The following is a 14,705-nucleotide window of genomic DNA, read 5'->3' as shown; positions in this document are numbered from 1 at the left end:
GTCACTGGCATTAAAGGTTATGGCCGCGTCGTTCCCGGGGTCAATTGCGGCGACTTGGCAAACTTGGGCGAGATCGCACAATGCCCTTTTACGCTTATTGTTTGAAGCGAATGTCTCGAAGACTGTCAGTACTCTAGTGTCGTCGTTTGCTGGAGGGTGCTGTTCTGGGGTGTCCTTGATAAGGATGTCCTCGCCGCTCTTGGCTACCTGCCGAAGTGTCCAACATGCTCTAAGGCTGTGGGTTGCCACGGTATCCGGCGTCGTGTGTATTTTGCATGGGCCATTGAGCCATCCCTCCAGAACGGTGCCGTGCAGCGTGATGGGTTTATGTTTTTTGACTGTTCGACTGGGCGTGCCACGGGGGTGCGTCCTCTCCGCCTATAGGATGAGTTGGGTTGGGACCGACGGTTCCCAGCGAGCTGCCTGAGTTTTCTAGGCGCTTTCCATCGCGCTGTACTTTTGTACGATAGTTGCTAAGTTAGCGAACTTTAGTATGTGGCGGCGATTGATGGCGTTGAAGATACCTTCGTCCGCGCAGTTGTTGCAGAATGCTGCTATCGCGTCTTCGTCGCGACAATCTTTCACCTTATCTTTGACAAGGAGGAATCTGGCCCAGAAGTGGTGGACCGTTTCCTGAGATTGTTGTTTGATGCTCATGAGAGCGTCTATGTCCGGGTGGGTGGGTGGAACGAAATCCGAACCCTGACCCGATTTTGGATCCGGAGTTTGAAGATCTACCGGACCTGGCAGTTCGCGCTCTGGGATATCGACTGATTTTTTAGGCTCACCGTCCGACTCCATGTTCGGGGAACATGACATGCCTTCCTGCCAGAGAATATCCGGCCTTTCAAGATCGGAGATGCGAACATGGTTCGTCTTCAATATAGTAGAAGAGTTGCTCCACTCCTCGACTACCGCTATCTGGTGGGTGATCGGCGGAGTTTAATTTCTCTCTGGTCGGGTTTAAGCCCAACCCGATCGTAGTCTATAGCGACCCCCAAGGTGGCCATGCGATCCAGGAGTTCGTGCAACAACGATAACTCCGTTGGATCCATCCGGGTGGAGTATTCGGGATCAACGCGAAGGCGATTTTCGATGACTTGAGAGGTCATCGTCGGCTTAAGGGCCGACCCGGCGGTCATGACGAAGCTGCCAAGCCGGAGGGTTTGGCCTGGGTCCAGGGCTCCTCCGGAGATGATATTATCCTTGAGAACAAGGCGAGCCATCAACCCTCTTGGCGATGGCATAGTGGAACTCTCAATGAAAGCACCAATGTTGGTGTCAAAACCGGCGGATTATGGGTAGGGGGTCCCAAACTGTGCGTCTAGGATCGATGGTAACAGGAGACGGGGGACACGATGTTTACCCAGGTTCGGGCCCTCTCTATGGAGGTAATACCCTACTTCCTGCTTGATTGATCTTGATGAATACGAGTGTTACAAGGGTTGATCTTCCACGAGATCGTAATGGCTAAACCCTAGAAGTCTAGCCTATGTGAATATGGTAATGAGTCTCTCCCTATCCGGACTACGCTCTCCGGTTTATATAGACACCGGAGAGATCTAGGGTTACATGGAGTCGGTTACATCAAAGGGAATCTACATAGTCGGTTGCCAAGCTTGCCTTCCACGCCAAGTAGAGTCCAATTCGGACACGGGTATAATCTTCGGTCTTCATGTCTTCACAGCCCATCAGTTCGGCCCACGGATAACAGGCCGGATGCCCAAGGACCCCTTAGTCCAGGACTCCCTCAGCGATGCCGCCATGAACTTGGCCAGTGCCGGGCGGCCGAGGATCCCGTTGTAGGGCAAGGGGATCTCGGCTATGTCGAAGACAATCCTCTCCGTCCTGTAGTTCAGCTCGCCTCCAAACGTCATGGGCAACGCGACCTTCCCCTTTGGCTGGCTCCTCCCTGGGTTGACCCCTTGAAACGTGCCCGTTTCCTCGAGGTTTCCATCAGGAATTTGCAGCCGTTTGATCACAACGGGTGAGATCAAGTTCAGACCGGCCCCGCTGTCAACCTGCATCTTGTTCACCTTGAGGTTGCGTATCGTTGGTGAAACCAAACAATGGGAAACACCCGACCGCAGTTGTGCAGTCAGGGTGATCCTCGGTGCGAAAGATGAGGGGCGTGCTGGACCACTTCAGCGGCTTCTGAGTGTCGAACGAGGGCTCCGCCGTTGTAATCTCACGCGCCCACTGTTTGAGCTGGCGGTGAATAGTATGCAGCGAGGCGCCACCGTCAACGCACATGGCCTCTGTAGCCTTCTGGAACTCTTGCTCGCTGGACTCGTCGTCCTCGTCATGATCATCATCTACTTGCTTCTTGTCGCGGCCCCGAGCGGGCCTCCCTCGTTGGTTATCCTTGCCGGGGCGGCCTCCAGGGCCGCCACGCTTCTTGCCGGATCCCTCGGCACCATCCTGGCCCTTCTCCTTGTCCCGCCTCTCGTACTCAGCTTTTTGCTTCTCAGCAAGCAGCTCGACTTGTCGGTAGTTCTGGAGGTCGTGGCCCTTGGTGCGGTGGATCTTGCAGTACTGCTTGTCGGAGCTTCCTGGCTCGTCGGTAGCCGCCAAGGCCCGGCAGGTGGCGCACCCGGCAATCTCCTTGCCGGGGTCGTCTGCCTTGGCCTTCTTGGCAGCGCCAGTGCTGTCAGATCCCTCGACGACAAGCACGGTCTTGCCCTTGCGTTTCCTGTTGCGACGCCGGCCCTTCTTCGTCGAGGCGGCGGTGTCTTCATCCGTAGAGTCGATTTCCGCGCCGGGGTACTTCCTTCCCTCTTCAGCCCGGGCGCACCTATCGGCCAGAACATAAAGTTCGGCCACATCCTTAACCTTGTTCATCGCTAGCTCTTCGCGCATCTTGCGGCTGCGCACGTTCTGATGGAACGCGCTGATCACGGCAGCGGGATGAACATCGGGGATGTTGTACTGCACCCGGCTGAACCTCTGGATGTACTTGCGCAGGGTTTCCCCTTCTTCTGGGGAATGATATGCAGATCACTGGCCTGGCCATGAGCTTGCTGGCCCCCGGTGAAGGCACCAACGAACTCATGGCACAGATCCGACCAAGAAGAGATGGAATCCGCTGGCAAGTGCATCAACCAAGACATCACGTTGGGCTTCAGTGCCAACGGGAAGTAATTGGCAAGCACCTTATCGTTGCGAGCTCCAGTAGCTTGCATCGCGATGGTGTAGATGCTGAGGAACTCTGACGGATGGGTCTTGCCGTTGTACTTCTCGCCAACGTCGGGCTTGAACGTGCGGTGGGACGGCCACCGGAACTACCGCAGCTCACGGGTAAAAGCTGGGCAACCCACCTCGTAAGTTAGGCCGCCGGAGCTCCCCGACGCTGGGTGGTCCATAGCGGGTCCCGCCCGCTTGTCCGACTGGTGCCGCGTATCACGCCGGCGCTCGATAGTGGTTCGAGCATCTTCGTGGGCTCGTTCTCGAAGAACTTGGCGTTGGTCGCCGTTGGTCCGTGGGTCGGACGATGCTATGGAAATATTATCACAAGTGTCATCGCGATAGACCGACACCCGCGGTGGCCGCAGCATCCCCAGCCCCTCCACCGCTGGCATGCGGTGGTTTGACGGAGCGGCGGCTCGAAGGCCTCGCCGGTCGCGGATCATCTTTATTGGCGACGGCGACGAGGCTCCGGATGGTGTCTCTCCACTCGTCGAGCTTCTCCGCGGAAGGAGGGAACTCGAGGAGCAGCTGCGCGCGCGCCAAAGCTTCCGCTTGCGTGGGTGGTGGTGACAGTTGCGTGGACCGTGGCGCGCTTCGACTTCTAACTATGTTAGAAGGAGCTCTACCACGGCCCAGCGGCTGCGTGCCATTTTCGCCAGCACTTCGGCGAGCATGCTGGACTCCTTCATCCCGCGGAAAATGCACAGAGCTCTTCCCATGCCGGTGTCCGGGGTCTCCCGCGTGGTGGCGCTGCTTGTCGCGCACACCCTGGGAAGAGCGCGCTGTGGGCGCTGGCGTGGGCGTCTTGGAGGTTGTTGCACCGCCCGTGGGTGGCACAACGACACTCCTGGAGGGCCCCGCGCCGCCTGCGGGGGCCCAGCTCCGTCTTTGGATTTGGCGGCGTGCGGCCCGTCGCCTGGCGCATGAACGACGCCGCTCGTCATGCTCTGACTGCCAGAGCGATGCTGGTGCTCGCAGACTGCGGCCCGGGTCCTGTCCGCGACCGGCCCGCTACTCGCCCACACTAGCACGGGTCGTTCGGCTCCTGGCGAGCCGATCGCCGTGATCGTCTTCTTCTTGGGAGCCATGGCGATGAAGAACTGCTAGGCTAACTACTAGACATATTCTCACAATTGTGCCCCCTACCTGGCGCGCCAAAGATGTCGGTAGGAAACGACACCTATGGGATCACAAGAATCCCTACTACGGTTGCCGGGCCGCGGGGTTGTGAGAAGAGCAGGATTAGCAGTCAACACAAGGATTGTTTACCCAGGTTCGGGCGGCGAGGATGCGTAATACCCTAGTCCTGCTTTGGTGTGTATTTGAGAGAGTTCTTGAGCTCTCGAACTAGCTATGGTGGCTACGTAGTTCAAAAGAGCCGAATCCCCCTCCAGTATGCCAAGGGACTCCTTATATAGTCAGAAGGGGCTGCCACAATGGCACACAGGAGGTGGAAAGGCCTAAAGTGCTGCGAGCTTATCGCTCGTGTTACAGGACAAGATGCATTTAATGCGTAGCTTAGGTGTCCCTTAGCTTTATTGGGGACGGGAACGAGGCCCGTCCCGTTCGTTGCCTCCTCGCCTTGCTTTGACACACGCCCAGGCCAGCGGTGCATGCGGCGCCATGTAGGCAGGCAGGTAGCTGAGGTGGCACGGTGGTAGGGTCTTCACGAAGACCTACATGCCACCACGCAGGTGCTTGCTGAGTTGGTGTAGAGGCCGCACGTCGCCACGCAGGTGCCTGCCCAGCTGGTTGAGCTAGCAGCTGCTTGGGGACGGCGGTGGAGTCTTGGTCGACGCGGGCCTGGCTGTGGCCCCGCTGACGCCCTCGCCAAGGGCCTTGCCGGGGGCCCGACAAGGGTTATGCCATGGCCTTGCAATCGTCCCCGTTAAGGCGCTTGCCGGGGGTCTCGTGGATCTCCTCGCCAAGGATCCTGCTGAGGGTCGCCGTCTTCTGGATCTCATCTGATCTCAAATCTCTATGGTCTTGACAAAGATTTGCATGCTACCACGGAGGTGCCTCCCGAGCCCTAGTTCCAATGAGGTTGGTTGAGTTGGAACCCGCGGGCTCAAGGGTTGCTCGCTCTGTTAGCACCGGGCAAGTTGCCCCGGCAAGGCTCTTGCCGGGGCCGCGGAGGCTGCCCCGGCAAGGGCCTTGCCGGGGGAGTCCACCTCTCCCTCTCGCTCTTTGGTATCTTTGGTCTTGGCGTTGCCTTGGACGTCTTTTGCTTCGGCTTCTCTCCGGCTCCCCTCCTCTGCCCTGCTTAGTGTGGCCATGGCACGCGGCTCTGACTGCCCGTGCACAAGTAAAGGGGTACAAAGGTGTGCCCCTACTTTTGTACACCGACAGAGGCACTTGCGTACGTGCGGCTATGGCCCTGGTGGGCCCCCACTGTCATCCTCTCTAAGTAAAGTCATCTCCTCATCCTCATGTCCGTTGACCATGTTGACAACACGAGACGGCGGCGCCACGGCAAGCGCATCAACTCGAAGGACGATGGAGAGGGCCTCGCGGGCCCTACGGATGGTCTGATACAGCGCCCGCTGCTCATTCGGGAAGCCAGGATCATAGGGCCACATGTCTGCGACGGCAATGTCGTTCGCTAGTTCACCGGTGCTCGTTGAGGAGAGGGAGGTTGCAGCACAGGTCCCCCTGCGCTGGTAGCTCTTCCGCCATTAGGGCATCGAAGAGCAGCCGCACCTGCTCTATGGTGAACACGGCATGAACCGGCTTGGACAGTGGCGCCGGCTCCTGGTGGGAAGCTACGTCCTTTGTCTGATCGTCGTCGCTCAGCTCGGCAAGCTAGCTGGCGAGCCAGCATGTCCGGCTGCTGGACCGACCCACTGCCAAGCACGAGCCTGACTGCCCTGGCCCACCCAGACCACCTCCATCGCCCGCACGCGCTTTCCGCCCAAAACGGTCAGCGCCGCCCGCCCCGCGTTCTGGTGCAGGCGATTGCTCCGCCTTCAAATGACACAAGTGCCATTCGTCCGTCCTTCTGCCGCCCACATTAATGATACACGGTTGCCGAGGCGGCTACTCCGGCGCCACACGTCCGTCCCTCCGCCACCCACCATTGCTATATAAACTGCTGCGCCGGCCATAGCCGCAGTCATCCGCATCCGTTCCCTTTCTCCTGTCCACACCACTACTGCCCACCATGGCTTCCTCGCGCTCCAGCGCTCTTCGGGACGGGCGGACGACGAACCACAAGGAGATGGCAGCCATTGCTGCCAACTGGCTGGCCGGCAGGCAGCCGGAGGACGACGATGTCCCAATGGAGAACATGGTAGTCGACGATCCGGCGCCAACCACCTCCCTGCACCATCCTCGCCGGTGCATTGCACCATGACCATCGGCGAGGCCCGTGCCCAATATATGGACACGGTGAGGCAGAAGCGTGAGGAGCAGTTCCAGGAGGCGCAGGCCGACGCCACCTACAACCACCATCTCCTCCAGGAGCACCTACAGGCAGAGGAGCAGATCGCCGTAGAGCGGGCGGAGCAGGAGGCACTGCTCGACTCGTACCGCTCCGCCTGCGAGGGCCTCTGAGGGAGTCCTGGACTAAGGGGTCCTTGGGCATCCGGCCTGTTATTCATTGGGCCAGACTGATGGGCTGTGAAGATATGAAGGCCGAAGACTATATCCGTGTCCGGATTGAACCTTCCTTGTCGTGGAAGGCAAGCTAGGCGACCAACTATGAATATTCCTTCTTACGCAACCAACTCCATGTAACCCTAGATCTCTCTGGTGTCTATATAAACCGGAGAGCGTAGTCTGGATGGGGAGATACTCATTACCATAGTCATACAGGCTAGACTTCTAGGGTTTGGCCATTACGATCGCGTGGTAGATCAACTCTTGTAACACTCATATTCATCAAGATCAATCAAGCAGGAAGTAGGGTATTACCTCTATAGAGAGGGCCCGAACCTGGGTAAACATCGTGTCCCCCGTCTCATGTTACTATCGATCCTAGACGCACAGTTCGGGACCCCCTACCCGAGATCCGCCGGTTTTGACACCGACATTGGTGCTTTCATTAAGAGTTCCACTGTGCCATCAGCAAAAGATTTGATGGCCCCTTAGATCGTCAGTAATGGCATCGTCCAGGGAGAAACCTTCCTCCCCGGACAAATCTTTGTGTTCGGCGACTTCATACTGCAGGCCAACTCGCTTGGCCATATGGAGCAGGTCGATAGCTACGCCCCTGGCCATCAGGTCAGATTTGGAAGCTTGAACTACGTCGTGGACGTCCGTGGAGACTTGATCTTCCATGGATTCGAGACCGTGGCAATCGCTCCCCCTCACTCCGGTGAACATGACTTAAAGCTGTCATCGGATCACATCCAGGAGATGGTTCCTGTCGCTGCGACGGCCTTAGAACCGAAGCAGATCGTGCCCTCTGAGGCCACAAAGTCCGCGGCATTGGAGCCGCACACGGACTCTACATCCTGCAATGTTTGCGTCAATGGAACTCCGGACCCGTCTCCGGCTATACGTTCCGGACCAGGTATGCCTGCGGACACCGGGCTGGATCGGTTATCGATTTTCGAATTCAGCGCCGCAGACATCTTCGAGCACTCACCTTTTGGTGATGTGCTAAACTCTTTAAAGAACTTGTCCTTGGAGGAAGACTCACAGCCGAACTATGTTCGGGTCGAGCTAGAGGCGGATGACAAGGAACTTTGCTTCCCACCCGCCACCCACTTCATAGCCACTATCGATGACTTAACCGACGTGCTTGACTATGGCTCCGAAGACATCAACGGCATGGACGACGATGCCGACAAGGAGCAAGGCCAAGACCCGCCATTTACTGGACATTGGACGACCACCTCTTCGTACGACGTGTACATGGTTGATACACCTAAAGGATCTGGCGACGACAAAGAAGAGCCAGATGCGAATAAAACCTCCGAGACGCCGTCCAAGCGCTGGCGGCCCAATCGCCGCTCTAAGCCCCGTCGCTCAAACGATGGCAACACTGGAACCAGGGAAAATAGTACTCCGGGCAACGCCGAAAACAATGAAGACCCTGTCGAAGTTGCATCTGAACAAGAGGAACACGACAACGGGCAAGATAACCCTGATGAACAGGCCATAGAAAGTGACTCGGAGGACGATAGTTACCGTCCACCCTCCAAGGAGGAGACAAGCCTCGGCAACGAAGACTTCATCGTGCCTGAGGATCCTCCGGAGCAGGAGCGCTTTAAGCTTCAGCTCATAGCCACTGCAAGGAGCCTGAAAAAAAACAGCAGCAGCTTCAAGCTGAACAAGATCTGCTCGTTGACAGATGGACTGACGTCCAGACACCCAAAGAATATGGCCTCCAGCGCCCAGCCAAGAGCTACCCGAAATGCAGACTGCTACCTCAATTCGATGAGGAGGCACCGGAGCACACATCTCCCTCGCGTGATGCGGAACGACCACCACGTGGTCGAGACAGGGCGGCCGACCGCCACCCCACGGTCGGGATAAAGCAGCAACTCAGGCCAAACAGCAGCCTGCCCCACCGCCCCATAAAAATAGAGACAGAAGAGTTCGGGGTCACATGTACGACCTCCGGCAGACCCTGGATAGTAGAGCAGGACATACAAGATCGATCTACGGATCGCGAGGACGTGCCTCGAGGCACGACGACAGCTACCTATTCGGGCGTGACAAACCCAACCATGCCCGGGCCGAATGCCGCAGACGGACTCCATCAAAGCTACGCCACGATGCGTCCCGCTATAGAGGCGCCGCACACCCTCTCTGCTTCACAGACGAGGTGCTGGATCACCAATTCCCCGAGGGGTTCAAGCCTGTCAACATTGAATCATACGACGGCACAACTGATCCTGCAGTATGGATCGAGGATTTTATTCTCCATATCCATATGGCTCGAGGCGATGACCTCCACGCCATCAAATATCTCCCATTAAAGCTCAAAGGAGCTCGACACTGGTTAAATAGCCTGCCTGAGAATTCCATCGGCAGCTGGGAGGACTTGGAAGAGGCTTTCCTTGATAATTTCCAAGGAACTTATGTCCGGCCACGAGATGCCGATGACTTAAGCCACATAGTTCAACAACCTGGAGAATCAGCCAGAAAATTCTGGACTAGGTTCCTAATCAAAAAGAACCAGATCGTTGACTGTCCGGATGCCGAAGCCCTAGCAGCCTTCAAACACAGCATCCGTGATGAATGGCTAGCATGCCACCTCGGCCAAGAAAAGCCGAAGTCTATGGCAGACCTTACGGCACTCATGATCCGCTTTTGCGCGCGTGAGCACAGCTGGCTGGCTCGTAGCAAAAACACGGCCAGCGAGGCAGGCCCCACTGAGGCCAATAACAGCACCGGCAAGCTCCAGCGCAATAGACAAAATGCCAAAGCAATGGCGACAACACCGATGACACCACAGTCAATGCCGGATTCAGTGGCTCCAAGACCGGCCAACGGAAGAAGGCCTACAAAAGAAATAACGAAGGACCTTCCAGCCTAGACCACATACTCGACCGTCCGTGCCAGATTCACAGCACCCCAGATAAGCAAGCCAATCATACCAACAGGGACTGTTGGGTCTTCAAGCAGGCTGGCAAGTTAAATGCCGAAAACAAAGAAAAGAGATCATAAGTGAGGACGAGGACGAAGAGCCCCGGCAGCCGAACACTGGGGGGCAAAAGAAATTTCCCCCTCAAGTCAAAACGGTGAACATGATATACGCTACGCACATCCCGAGAAGGGAGCGTAAGCGAGCACTTAGGGACGTCTACGCGGTAGAGCTAGTCGCCCCAAAATTCAATCTGTGGTCGTCGTTCCCGATCACCTTCGATCCTCGAGACCACCCAGCTAGTATCCGCCATGGTGGTTCAGCCGCACTAGTCCTCGACCCAATTATTGACGGGTTTCACCTAACACGAGTCCTGATGGACGGTGGTAGCAGCCTCAACCTGCTCTATCAGGACACAGTGCGGAAGATGGGCATTAACCCCTCATGAATCAAACCAACAAAGACTACCTTTAAAGGAGTCATACCCAATGTAGAGGCCCGCTGTATGGGCTCAATCACGCTGGAGGTGGTCTTCGGTTCTCCGGACAACTTCCGAAGCGAAGAGTTAATCTTCGATATCGTCCCCTTCCGCAGTGGCTACCACGCACTGCTCGTACGAACCGCGTTTGCTAGATTCAATGAAGTGCCACACTATGCTTATCTCAAGCTCAAGATGCCCGGTCCACGCGGTGTCATAAAAGTCAATGGCAATACGGAACGCTCCCTCCGAACAGAGGAGCACACCGCCGTCCTAGCAGCAGAGGTACAGGGTGGCCTTCTCAAGCAGCACCATAGTGCAGCTGTCGAACCCCTGGACATCATTAAGATGTTCCGGACTACACTGCAATAGGGCGGCGCGGCTCATCAAGAGCTCGATTAGCAATTCGGCCTCCGTCCCAGTCCCGATGAGGTAGTGGCATTCGTACCACGCGTACACAATTACGCACTCAAAATTCCATGGACATGACGGAGGCACAAGATAACCCGGTGTCTATAGTTCGGCCAGACCAATCCCGGACACACATACTTTCACTTTTTTTTCCTGTTTCAGGTTCCTTTTTCCGCGGGCCTGGTCGCAAGTCCTTTAGAAGGATTGGCATACAACGGAGGCAAGCAGCACAGGTGTGTAGGGTAACCTCTATACGTTCTTCTTGATGGTATTCATACTTATTTCTCAGGACCCGCACGTTGTGCCCTATTGATCCCGGCATGTCAAATAGCCCGGATACATCTCGCACCATCTGTACAAGATATGCCTTGACGTATCCATCCAGTTATAATAAAAACGGTTTGGGGCCCAGTTTCTGCGGTTTTCGCTTCTTACTTCATTTTATTTCGATCTGCTTATCGGCTACATCGGTACTCTTTTGTACGTTTCATATTCGCCAGGGGCTACTTGTCGTCCCACAATACGGCAGCAAAGTCTGAACAGTTCTTATAGTTAAGTTCGGCACCCCGAATTAAGCATTATATGCATTGGCTCCGAATCATGTCTTTGGTCAATAGTTGGGTTGCCCGGCTCCTGTGCTTGCTACCCTATGTTCCGCTACATCAACTAGGGTAGTAAAGGGAGAACTACTGCGATTGTGCCCTGGCCTTGACCGGACGAGCACCTCAGTAGAGAAAGCCAAAAACTGACTGTCATGACATGGCGAGAGTCGGTCAGCTGTTCGAGGGTTACAAAATTGTTGGAGATTTTTTCCGCGTTATGTGAAGGATCGGCACTTCCCGATCAGATGCTGACAGCACCCTGGCTCGGACCAGGGGCTGCGCCCATGCTTTATTATAAAACTTCCATGGCTAAGTGAGGACGTTTAAGCCGTATAGTCTGATTGCCTTGTTCGTTGCGCTAAACAACTCCTCCATGGACCATATAGTTGGATCAAGATTGTTTAGATTCCATCCCTAACACCTCCATACTACCTACGCGAGGGCAGCAGCCGACGACTAGCCAACCCTTAGATTGCATACCACACGGCCGCACAGGAGGAAACAATTAAAGCACAACGAAATTACATTACAAACCAGGCTTTGTTTTCATAATACAGGGCAAAGGCAACACAAATGTTTTCATTCGAAAATAATGTCTTGCCCACACTCAGCTGCTGCAAGTCGAGACCCTTCTATGACAACCGCAAAATATCGCTCGGGTGTGCGGTGCTCCTTGCCCTCCGGCGGCCCTCTGGCCACTTCAACGGCGTTCATCTTCGCCCACCACATCTTGCAACGGGCAAAGGCCATGCGGGCACCTGCAATACAGGCAGAGCGCTTGACGACGTCCAGCCGAGGACATGCATTCACCATCCGCCTCACGAGTCCGAAGTAGCTGCCAGGCATAGCTTCGGCTGGCCATAGCCAGATTATCAAATCCTTCATGGCTAGTTCCGCCACCCTATGCAGCTCCACCAGCTGTTTCAGCTGATCGGTGAAGGACACAGGAGGTTCTGGTGCCGCATATTGCGACCAGAATAGCTTTTCCGTCGAACCCCCTCTTTCGGCTCGATAGAACTCCACGGCGTCCGATACACTGCGTGGTAAATCCGCAAAAGACCCTGGGGAACTCCGAACCCGGGTTAGTAAAAGGTACTGCTTCGCTGCATACTTGCTTTGCATCTTAAAAGCCTTACCCGCCGTGATCTTCTTGGCCTCCTGGGTCTCCTGGAGGGCGGCTTGGGCCTCTTTCCGTGTGGTCTCCGCGCTCTGACGAGCCTTGGTGAGTTCGGCCCCTTGAGCCGATGCATCATGCTCCAAGGTCTCACATTTTTTCACCGCCTCCTGGAGCTCCTGCTGGATTTCTTTGACCCGGGCCTTGAGCTTCTTAGGGGCAGCCTGCTGCTGGATAGCCTTCTCCTCGACCTCGCCCAGGGCCTTTCTTAGGGCCTCGACCTCGGTCGCGGCTCCTGCACATATTACGACACTACAGTCAATATACAACGCCTACGCTTTCCGAACACACAGCAAGTCGTTACTCTCCTGGAACCGAACCTTAACCTCGTCGAGCTCGTTCTCGGTCCGCTCCAGCCTCTGCCTCAATTCAGAGACTTCGGCGGCATGCGAGGTTGCGGCCAACAACGACGCCTGCTTATGCATACATATTACGTTAGTCTCCTGCAACAGAAGATTGATCCTCTGTCCGTTTCTCCTCGCCGAACACCGGACAGTGTCTCAGGGGCTACTGACTACATGGGATTTTTCTCTTTCTATGTCACTTACCTCAAAACCTGTTAACAGGTTGCTGCAGGCTTCATTCAGTCCACTCTTGGTGGACTGAACCTTCTCGATCACCGTGCCCATAAGAACACGGTGCTCGTCCATAACGGAGTCACCTCGTAGCGCCTCCATCAGGATGTCCGGCGCCCCCGGATGGACGGGGGCCACCGGCGGAAGCGGCGCACCCCCCTCCTTCAAAGGGGGCTGCTCGCCCGACTCCGGAGCCATATGGGTCTCCGGAATCGTATTCGGCTGAGGGCCGAATTGGATACGGCCCTCTTCACCAGTCTCCATGGGGATTGGCTCCCCCATGTGTCCGGCAGTGGAGGTCTCGCCTTGTGGCGCCTCCCGGACAGCGTCCTGGGCTCCTCCCTTTGGAGCGGTCCTCCGGGACAATACTTCGGTGTCGTCCCTGGCCCCGGGGTAGTAAGCAGGCGGTGGCGACATGCTCGCCATCTCCGACGGAGCCAACGAACCTCCAGATGAGGATCGCTGGATAAGGTCACGGGGCGGACTGCAATGGTGTAGTTAACCATGTTAAAATAATAAAGAGAAAGGGCTGGATGTGCGCATGAATGAGCCGTGTCACTTACGATGCGGCAGGGGGCTTAGTGCGGGGTGTCGTTCCGGGCTACTGTCAACGTCCCATGCGGTATTGACCGCTGGGGCGCCCTTCCCCTTTTTGGGCGCTTCCGCCTCCACATGCGCCGAGGCCGCCCTCTTCTTCTTCTTCTCCTCGGGGGGAGGGTTGTTTTCCTCCTCCTCCTCCTCCTCTTCCTCGTTATTGTCCTCAGGGACAGAGGAATGGGCTTCGTCGTCTTCGGACGTCACGTCCGAGGTGCCCTTGCAATGGGGACCACTCTTGGCCCCCTTGGCCTTCTTGGCCTTCTTCTCCGGCACCTCAAACGGCGCCGGCACCAGCATCTTCGCTAGACGCGGGATGACTGGTTCTTCAGGCAGCGGAGCCGGACACTGGATCCGCTGCGCCCTCTCCATCTAGTCCTGAAAAAGCAATAGTGAAAGCTCACACATCATCCTCGAAACAATTAAGTTGGGGGTTCATCAAAAATAACATACCTCGCTGGCGGGGTGTTTACAATCGTGACCACGGTCTGAATCCGTGGCCGGTGGCTTCTCGTTGCCCTTAAAAAGCAACTTCCAGGTGCCTTCGTGAGTAGTCTCGAAGAGCCTTACCAAAGTCTGGTGCTTCTTTGGATTGAACTCCCACAGAGGGCGGCTTCGGCGCTGGCACGGAAGAATCCGGCGAACTAGCATCACCTGGATTACATCGACGAGCTTGACATTCTTGGTCACCATGCTTTGAACGCGCGTCTGCAGCGCTATCAGCTCGTCAGGTGAACACCAGTACGGACTCTTCTCGACCCAGGAGGTGAGTCGCATCGGAGCGCCGGAGCAGAATTCGGCAGCTGCGGCCCAGGCAGTGCCGCGAGGTTCAGTGATATAGAACCATTGCTTCTGCCACTTCTTTACTGTGTCCACAAATGTGCCCTTGGGCCAGGAGACGTTGGACAGCTTACTCACCATGGCTCCTCCGCACTCCGCGTGCTGGCCATTCACCACCTTCGGCTTCACGTTGAAGACTTTGAGCCACAGCCCGAAGTGGGGTTGGATGCGGAGGAAGGCCTCACACATGACGATAAACACCGAGATGTTGAGGAAGGAATTCGGGGACTGATCATGGAAATCAATCCCGAAATAATACATCAGCCCGCGGACGAAAGGGTGGAGTGGAAACCCTAGCCCGCGGAAGAAA

The sequence above is a fragment of the Aegilops tauschii genome, chromosome 7 (genome assembly GCF_002575655.3).
Source record: "Aegilops tauschii subsp. strangulata cultivar AL8/78 chromosome 7, Aet v6.0, whole genome shotgun sequence".
In the NCBI taxonomy this organism is placed as follows: domain Eukaryota; kingdom Viridiplantae; phylum Streptophyta; class Magnoliopsida; order Poales; family Poaceae; genus Aegilops; species Aegilops tauschii.
The sequence above is the reverse complement of the archived record's forward strand: the minus strand, read 5'-3'. Positions refer to the sequence as shown.